This window comes from Gymnogyps californianus, chromosome 5 (assembly GCF_018139145.2).
Source record: "Gymnogyps californianus isolate 813 chromosome 5, ASM1813914v2, whole genome shotgun sequence".
NCBI classification, from domain to species: Eukaryota; Metazoa; Chordata; class Aves; order Accipitriformes; family Cathartidae; genus Gymnogyps; species Gymnogyps californianus.
In genome coordinates, this window is record NC_059475.1 from 55,129,856 (window position 1) to 55,138,187 (window position 8,332).

General features: G+C 42.4%; 1 protein-coding gene across 1 annotated transcript in view; it reads right to left on the minus strand.

Moving 5' to 3' along the window:
* Positions 1 to 7,567, minus strand: part of DICER1 (dicer 1, ribonuclease III) — a 65,468-nt gene extending 57,901 nt beyond the window's left edge. Inside the window, exon 1 of the mRNA XM_050897268.1 lies at positions 7,527 to 7,567. The gene's annotated coding sequence lies outside the window, so the exon portion shown is untranslated. The remainder of the gene's footprint in view (positions 1 to 7,526) is intronic.
* Positions 7,568 to 8,332: the final 765 nt, after the last annotated feature.

Genomic DNA, 8,332 nt, shown 5'->3' on the forward strand with positions numbered 1-8,332 from the left:
TAACTCCAGTTGCATTTTTATTCCATTTTCCTAATACACCATAAGCTTTTCCCCCCACTTTGGTTCATAGCCTGGATTTACCACAGCTGATTTTCACATACAAAACCACAAGATTACTGTAATAACACACCTTTTTCTAACAGCAGCTATTAACAATAAGTGAGAAAGTAGACGTTGAGAAAAATATGAAACAATTATTTTAATTAATAGGTGAGAAGAGAAATCAATATTCATAAAGGAAGACAATCAAGTGGAAAGTCGTATTTTGGGATTAGATTTCATGAGACTGCAGATCCAATCCCATGGCAACCTAGCGCTAGATGAAGCAACCCCAACTCTCACTGCTCCTTCCCTTCTCTAAACAGCTTTGACACTTGTCTGAGTCTCTGGGAGAAAGAGAGTTCAGCACACTAGACAAGTTTGGTTGTTTTTTTTTTTTTTTTTCCTTGACCTAGGCAAGTTTTCCACTGGTTCAGCAAGCTGAATTAAGTAGTTGATGGGGATCAGATGAGTATTAAAGTTGGCATGAGGAGGCAGTTATCCATTCTGACAGCCACTAGACTGCCTATATTACAGAGAACAATCAAATTGGATTCAACAGGTTTTTGACTGTCACCCAAAACCAGACACCAACTTCTCTTCTCTATTACCAACTGTTGCTGAATTGTGTTACACTAATGACAATAAACCTAAAAATTCCAGAAACAAAACTTCTTGCTGTTTAGTCCAAAACTATTTGAATGCAGCAAAAGGAAACACCTAGTGGCAGACAACAGCAATAACAGGATAAAGCAATAAAAGATTTTAACAACTGTTAATAGTTGGCAGTCAATGTATACATTAGTAGCATTATTGGCATGCTACTCAAAATGCTTGCCAGAAATCAGCACCTGCTTCATCATTATGCCAGTCACTACATGCCCTGAAATCATCCAGTAATTCCTTGTATACGCTCATCCACTGATATAATAACTGGTCAGTAGACAGTTTTAACAAATCATGAATTTTGTCACTGAAAACTCACCTTCTATTCAGTTTAGGCAACACAGTCTTGAGAAGACCATTTTCCAGACAATTTAGTATTAATCAAGGCATGTTTCACTTCTCAACTTCTACACAGCACAGCATTAACTATGCAAAGATTACCATAGGGAAAATTACTCATCTCCTAGAAGTTGATTGTATGTCTTTCAAAGACCCAGGGAGCTCATAAATGTTTTTGGCATTCTTCCAGTCCTTTTTCAATGAACTACTTCAAGGTAAAAAATGTAGGCCTACATTGTCTATTACCTTCATAAAACCTACACCACCTCCTCCAGAGTTTTGTCACCCGTCACAGCTCAAACTCTTTCCTCTCAAATCCCTCAGTAGATGGTATAGCTACACTTCTTCAGAGGACGATTTCACTAAATCATAGTCTTTCTGATTACACAGTAAACAAACCAACCAATCTGTTCAGCATATAAACCTATGGACTTGAATACCTGGGTATACATTTCTTAATTTTTTATTCATGATCTTTGAAAGTATACAAACAGACAGCTTCTTGCCCTATCAGTTACAGCTTGCTATGTTTCTGTAGGGTCAAAATAAGTCAACTCAGGAAGCTGATGCTGACAGATTTCAATATTCTTTGGAAACAATGAAGAAGGGAAAAACTTTCCCCCTCCCCACTTTTTTTACAAGTAGTAAAAAATTATAAGGCAGTCCGTGGGATTTTGTTTAATTTTCATAAGCTAACAGAAAATGCAGACCTTGCTTACAGTAACTGTAGAAATACTGAGAAAGAGAGAAGAAAAGGACAATCCCATGGCTCTTAGTAACATGTTTCTGTTATTTTCCTCTTACAGTCTTTGTCATTCATGCCGACTCTGTTCACTACACTGGTAGAAAATACTCATTTCCTAGGGTCAATTTTCCTCTTACTTTGCCTCACAGAAACAAGAAAGCATAAGTAGCAAGAAGAATAAATAAAAAATACAAACACATCTTCCTGGGGACTCAAAGAACATACAGCAGAAACAAAGGTTCAAAATTTTTTTTTTGGTTTTTTTTTTTTAGAAGTAGTGTACTTTAGAAAAAGTCTTGGAGATCATTGAGACAGCAATATCTTAGACAGCAAGAGTAATGAAAAATGATCTTCAGTAAATGGGGCGGGGAGGGCATGTCTTTTTTTTTTCCCCAAAAAATTTTTCACAGACCTCATTTCACTTCTTAAAACTTTACATAGCAAATTGACAATATAGGCATTTAACTTTAGTGGAAAGATGGCAAAAGGTTGTGGGTCACTGAAAAATGAGAGGCCAAAGCTTTTAGTTGTACTGTAAGTATTTTCTGTCATTTTATATCCCCTTTCAAAAATGAAAACCTACTAGCCATTGACCATGAAGGTAGCAAAGCAGACAGGTTTGTATGCTCAGAAATACAAAGCTTAAGTGAGGAACTAAAAGCCTTATTTGAGATTGATCCCAGGCACTAATATCCTGATTCAAGATGATCAAATACAATCAACGAACATTATGAATTCATAAAGCCACAATTAATAAGTCAGCTTAAATACATCTAAATGTCTTAATGTACAGAGGCAGAATATAAACATCTAAAAACTCTTTAAGCACTTGAAAGTTAAACTCAAATGATACCTGAATTAACTTGCCAAAACTCAGTCAGTGAGAAAAGTTAGGTCTTCTGAATCCTAGACAACGTCCTAACCACTAGATCACCTCTAGAAGTTTTTACTATCAACTACAAAGCGACTTCACCTTTAGGTAGGTAAGCCTTGTTCACTTCTTGAACAAGAAAATATAGAGCCAAAGTCATCATAAAAAGCCAGTAACAGTTGCAAGAAAGCTGTAAGAAACTTGATCTAGATCAGAAACAAAGCAGACTTTGCAAACAAAAGAGAAACATGAATTGCAAAGTTAGCCAGCCCAGACTTGCTTGCATAGCCAAATCATCTCAATGGAGTCAAACAAATTAACTTTAAAAAGCAAGTTGTATTTGCCTCACTTCCTAAGGAAAGGAAATTTACACTATCAGTAAGCAGGCAGGTCTAAAACTCCAAACCAGTTTTCAAAAATAAAAGATTTTTTAAAAAATTCCTAAATTCTTAAGTTTTCAAGGAGACAGATTTTTTTACCACTATCCAGCTACTTACTAGCATCTCTGCTGAGGAAAAGGCTGCTACATGGCTTGACAATTTATCAGGAATCAGATTCCAAAAGAGGAGACAGGCACTGGAAACCAGGTTTTAATAATGAACAGTAAGGGGTTTGGTTCGTTTTGGTTTGGTTTTTTTTTTGTGTGTACAAATGAAAAAACACAAGGATATTGATGAGCAATTTAAAACAAAACAAAAATCCCAATGCCAGCTCAAATAGTCCCAGCCAGACCACCTCTGTTTCCAGCGACCAATCCCTTAAGTCAGCAGCCACCCTGCTGCACCTCAGATACAAACGCACACTTATTCAGTAAACCCAAAGGAACTGATCCTTTATGAAGAGTAATAGCAGATGCAAAACACTGGCAGAAACCGATCGTGCCAGCTTACAAAGCATAAGTACTGAGCCACAGACATAAAGAGAAAAAAAGCAGAGCAAAACAAGTTTTTCTACAATACTATCATGTATTAGCAAGGATCAAGAGAGAACACTTTTGGTTCTTTTTCCTTGGTAAGAAAGGACCCAAAAGTAACACCAGTGCCAACCAAAACAAGGATCACAGATTCACGAGTGTGTTGCACTTAAGTAAAAGCCACGACAAGCACTACTAAAGTCTCCTGGATTCAGGAGTATTTATGGAAAGAAAAGTTGGAGAATATTACTCTTCCTTCTCTTCCCACCAGAGAAGAGCATTTCAACACCTCCAGCCGTGCAACAATGCAAGTAAATTCCTTGATACTAGTTCCAGTTCTCTGCTTCATGACTCCAAAAGCTGCAGGGATTTGAAGGTGACAAATGTCAGGGAAAATTTACTTAACTAATGCAGTCTGCAATATAGAGCAGAAATAACAAAGGAATTTGAGAAATACTGCTCAACATTCAGACTTGAAAAATTATGACATTACTAGGGAAGGCATGCAAGAACTACCAAAACCAAGAGTTCACCTAATATAATATCATGGCATACATTAAAGTGGGCACTGCTTTGTCCTGTAGATTAAGTCTTTTAGAGTGGTTATTTTAATTACATTCCTACATCTGCCACGCCCCCAAACGATCAACACAGTTTGAACACCAAACCTTGAAATCCCAACCAAAAACTGCAGTAACTTCAGCTAAAAAATTAACTTCTAGTTTTTACTATGTTTCTTCTCTTCTGGTTTATCACAATACATATGGAAGTCATGAAAGGCTAAAGGATGAAGAAAAACGTCTGGATGGTGTAAAGAAAAATCATGCTTTCTCCTCTACTCTAATCATCCTTAGCCTTCAGGGTTCTAAAAGCATATTGCACACAATTATATAGAGGCTCCTGTTCTATACAATACTATAATTATACTTTCACTTTCTTTAAAGGGAGGCACTTCCTGAAAAAAAAAAATTTAAAAAAAAAAATTAAACTTCTGTGCTGTCAGTCTGAAGAAATTACTGTTGAACATAGGAAGGTGATGGGATACAGATGGTCAGTGGTTACACTGCTAGGCATTAGGACATAGGAACCATCTCACTGTTCTGCCAACAACCTATCAAGCTCAGTATATTCCCTAGTTTGTACTACCTACACGAGAAGAAAAAAATACCTGGATTTCCTCAGAGAGAATTACGGAATAATGGAACAAACCATCTCAAAGAATGTTTTGATGTTCTACCTGCTGCCTGACAGACTAGACTATGCCCTGAAATATAACTCCTGTCTGTAGTCTTAGCACTTACTATAATGCTAGTCATCCCTAAAGTGTACAATCCTTTTCAAAATCTTCCTTAACTCTTGCTGTCACTTATATTCTACAGCTTATCCAAAGAGAAATCAGAGTATTTCAACTCCAAGTTTACCATAGCCATTTTACTAAATGGCTCCTTGCTCTTCTAAGAAGGATACACATGTTTTTGTATTTGGTTTTGCCAGTAATGTGCATTGATCTGTAACTGAATGCAAATTAGTTCATACTGAAAGTGAACATGGGTGAAGTAGTGATACTCAGACTCTAATGAGCTGTGCTAAAGCAACTTTGTGCAATCCATTAACTTTTCAGAAAAGTACTTTACAATTTTTTGAAGTGGGAAATGAGAAGCATCTATGGAGTACACAAAAACCATGACAACAGTTTTTTTGAACTGCAGGTTCTGCTTTTTTCCTTCTTGTAGGCTACAGAAGATCAAGGTATTTCTCCAAAAAAAAAAAAGTGTAACTTCTATAAAAACATTAGTGTAATATTATGCCAGGCAAAATAGCTTTCTAGCTTACTGGCTTCCCTCTACCAGTAACCAATGGAGGACATGTATGAAAGAGTATAACAGCAGGGCAAGCAGGAATACCTTTCACTGACCAGTCACCTTGATGTTTGCTGAGTTTGAGAAGCTACTCCTGTATAGGGAAAATCATCAGATTTTCCCTACAAATTAATTGTTTCAACTTCCTTGTAAACTTTTGGCATTCCCAATATGCTGCTGCACCAGGTCTTTTAGTTACATGTGGTGTAAGGGAGTATCTGATTTGTTTTGAATCTGCAGAACACAGAAATCTTTCAAAAACAGGGGAAACAAGAAAAAACCCACCAGCTCCCTATCTACTTTCTTCATGACTATAAATTTCATAATGTCTCTTATCCCTCCACTGGTATCTCCTTCCCTGGGTGAAAAGCCCTAGTCAATTTTCAATCCACCTTTCTCTTAGCCTAATACAACCTTTCTCAGGTAAAAGAGCGATAAAGTGAAAATACCAAAACTGCACTTAGTATTAAATATACGGCCCCAGAAAGGATTTATACAATGGCATATTGATGCCATTTTCTTCTCAATTAATTATTAACTCTAGTACTATTCACTTTTTGACTGCCAAGTACTGAGCTGCCACTTTCACAGAACTGTATCACCAATATGCTTTCATGAACAGCAGTAGCTAATTCAGAGGCCAGTACTTCTGAATAAATATGTCTATTTTTTAATCCTATGGATTAATAAATAATACCGTAACAATCCAATGATTATACATGTAAAAGCACCTTCCAGCTGAAAACTTCTAGTAGCATCTTCAAAGCTTTTAAATAGACTACAATGTATCTTGTAGAGAGGCACAATGGGAAAGACTCTCTTAAGAGAAGGATTTAGGAGAATAATTATGGCATAATAGAAATCAATTTCAGTTTGCGTCTATATCAACTTGTTAAAACAAGCACCACCCAGTCTACTGAACATATACACGCACTCTGCACTTCAACAGATCATTCAAAATCACTTATTAAAAAAGAAAGCATAAAACATAGTAAAACATAGTGTAAACTGTCTGCAAAGTTAATTGTTTTGATTTTCCATTTTGTTTTGTTTCTCTAAACGTGGTAATCATCTCCCCATCTACACACTTCCACCACTTGAGTCTACCACATAACTTGAAGTCCAAAATCTTAACATCAAAAACACTCATAACTGATCATCTGAAGTGCCAAACATCCTCCAGATTTTTAGCAGTTGAAGTTAACTGAACCACTGAGAGATTCACTTTTTTGAAGCAATAATTTCTGGCTAACGATAGTACACAAAAAATACCCTCTTTTTTTTCAGACGTCAGTATCACAATCCATTTTCTACTCATTTGGGCTTTTTTAGACTACCTAGCACAGCAACAAACTCCAGTGCAAAAATATTTGTCTTTTTAACCTTTTTTTTTTCAACTTAAGATCACACAGCACAAGGTCTGCCTTAATCAGGTTGCCACTACGTTTTTCACTCCATGCGCTGCCTTCATTTAAACTGGAAGAGGACGGAAAGGAAGCAAAGAGAAGAGCTAAGAGTTTCTTATACCGCCTTTAACATTAGCACTTCAGAGTGGAAACTCTTTTACTACCCTACGCTGCTTTCCCCAAGCCCATCACGACACGGCAGAAGGGCTCCAGAGACCCCCAGCCCTGGGAGGCAGAGCGCGGGCCCTCCGAGCGCCCACCTCGGCAGGCCTCCAGCGCGGCTGCCTGGGGGCGCGGAGCCAGAGGAGACAAAGCCGAGGGGCCGGAGCGCGGCCCCCGCCGTGCGGGCCCTGCCGCCGCCCCACACGCGGGGCCCGGGCCCTGCCGGCGTCGGGGCCCGCGGGAAGTTGCCGAGGCCGATCCCGGGGCCCGGAGGTCGGCGCTGGCGGCCCCGGGAGCCGCGGGGACAGGGACGGCCGCTGGGACGGAGGCGGGGCAGACCTAACCGGGCCCCAGCAGCGGGAGGGCGGGGAAGGAGCTACCGCCGCCATCCCACCCCGCTCGGCGGCGGCGCCGCCGGCGCTGCGGGAGCTCAGGCCGGCGCGGGCGGCGGGCTCCGACACCCGTGCTCGGCCGCCATGCAGCGCCCGGGGCGAGGGACAGGCGCGCCCGGGCCGCCATCTCCTACCTGCTCGGACGGGACCCAGCCCGGCGCTTCCCCCCACTACAGGCCGCGTCTCATTGTGCTGCTGCCGCCGCCGCCATTTCCCCGCCGCCGCCGCCTCACTCCCCCAACTGTCAGGTTCCTCCATTCACCTGGGCCCGGGACAGCCTCCTCCCCCTCCCTTCCCCCTAGCGCTGCCGGCCCTACGCAAACGGAGCACCTCCCCCACCCCTCCCACCCATACCAACGGGGGCCGCCCAACGCCCGCAACGCAAGCCCGCTCCGAGAATTCCACTCTGCGCAGCTCACACACTCCACATCCCCACGCTATGAAAGGAACCAGGCGATTGGCGGCGAAAGCCGGGTAAAAGGTGAAAGGTTCACAAGGCAGCCAATGCGATAGCGGGATACAGCAACGGCCGGGGAGTCGCCGGGTGGTCCAGGGGCCCACGTGTGTGCGCGCTCCCCTCCCCCCGCCGGAGGACTGCGAGGCTCTCGGCCCCCGGCGCTCCCCCCCGCGCACGCGCTTGGGCGGGTCTGGCGCGCGCGGGAGGCGGCGGGCGGCAGCGCTGAGGCGAGGGCGGCACCCGCCATCTTGGGGGGTAGGCCGGCGGGAGTTGGGGGAGCGTGGAGCTGCCGAGGCCGCTTCCAGGGCGCCGCTCGGGATCTGAGGGAACGGGGTTGTCCTGTCGTACGGCTCCAGACAAGCCCTGGGAGAAAAGCGATCCTTTTGGCAGCGTCTGGGCAGAGCAGCGCTGAGCTCTCTCGTCGCTGTGTAACGAAAGCCCACCTTTCCGTACACACAGGAGGTCATTTCCATCAGGAGTGTC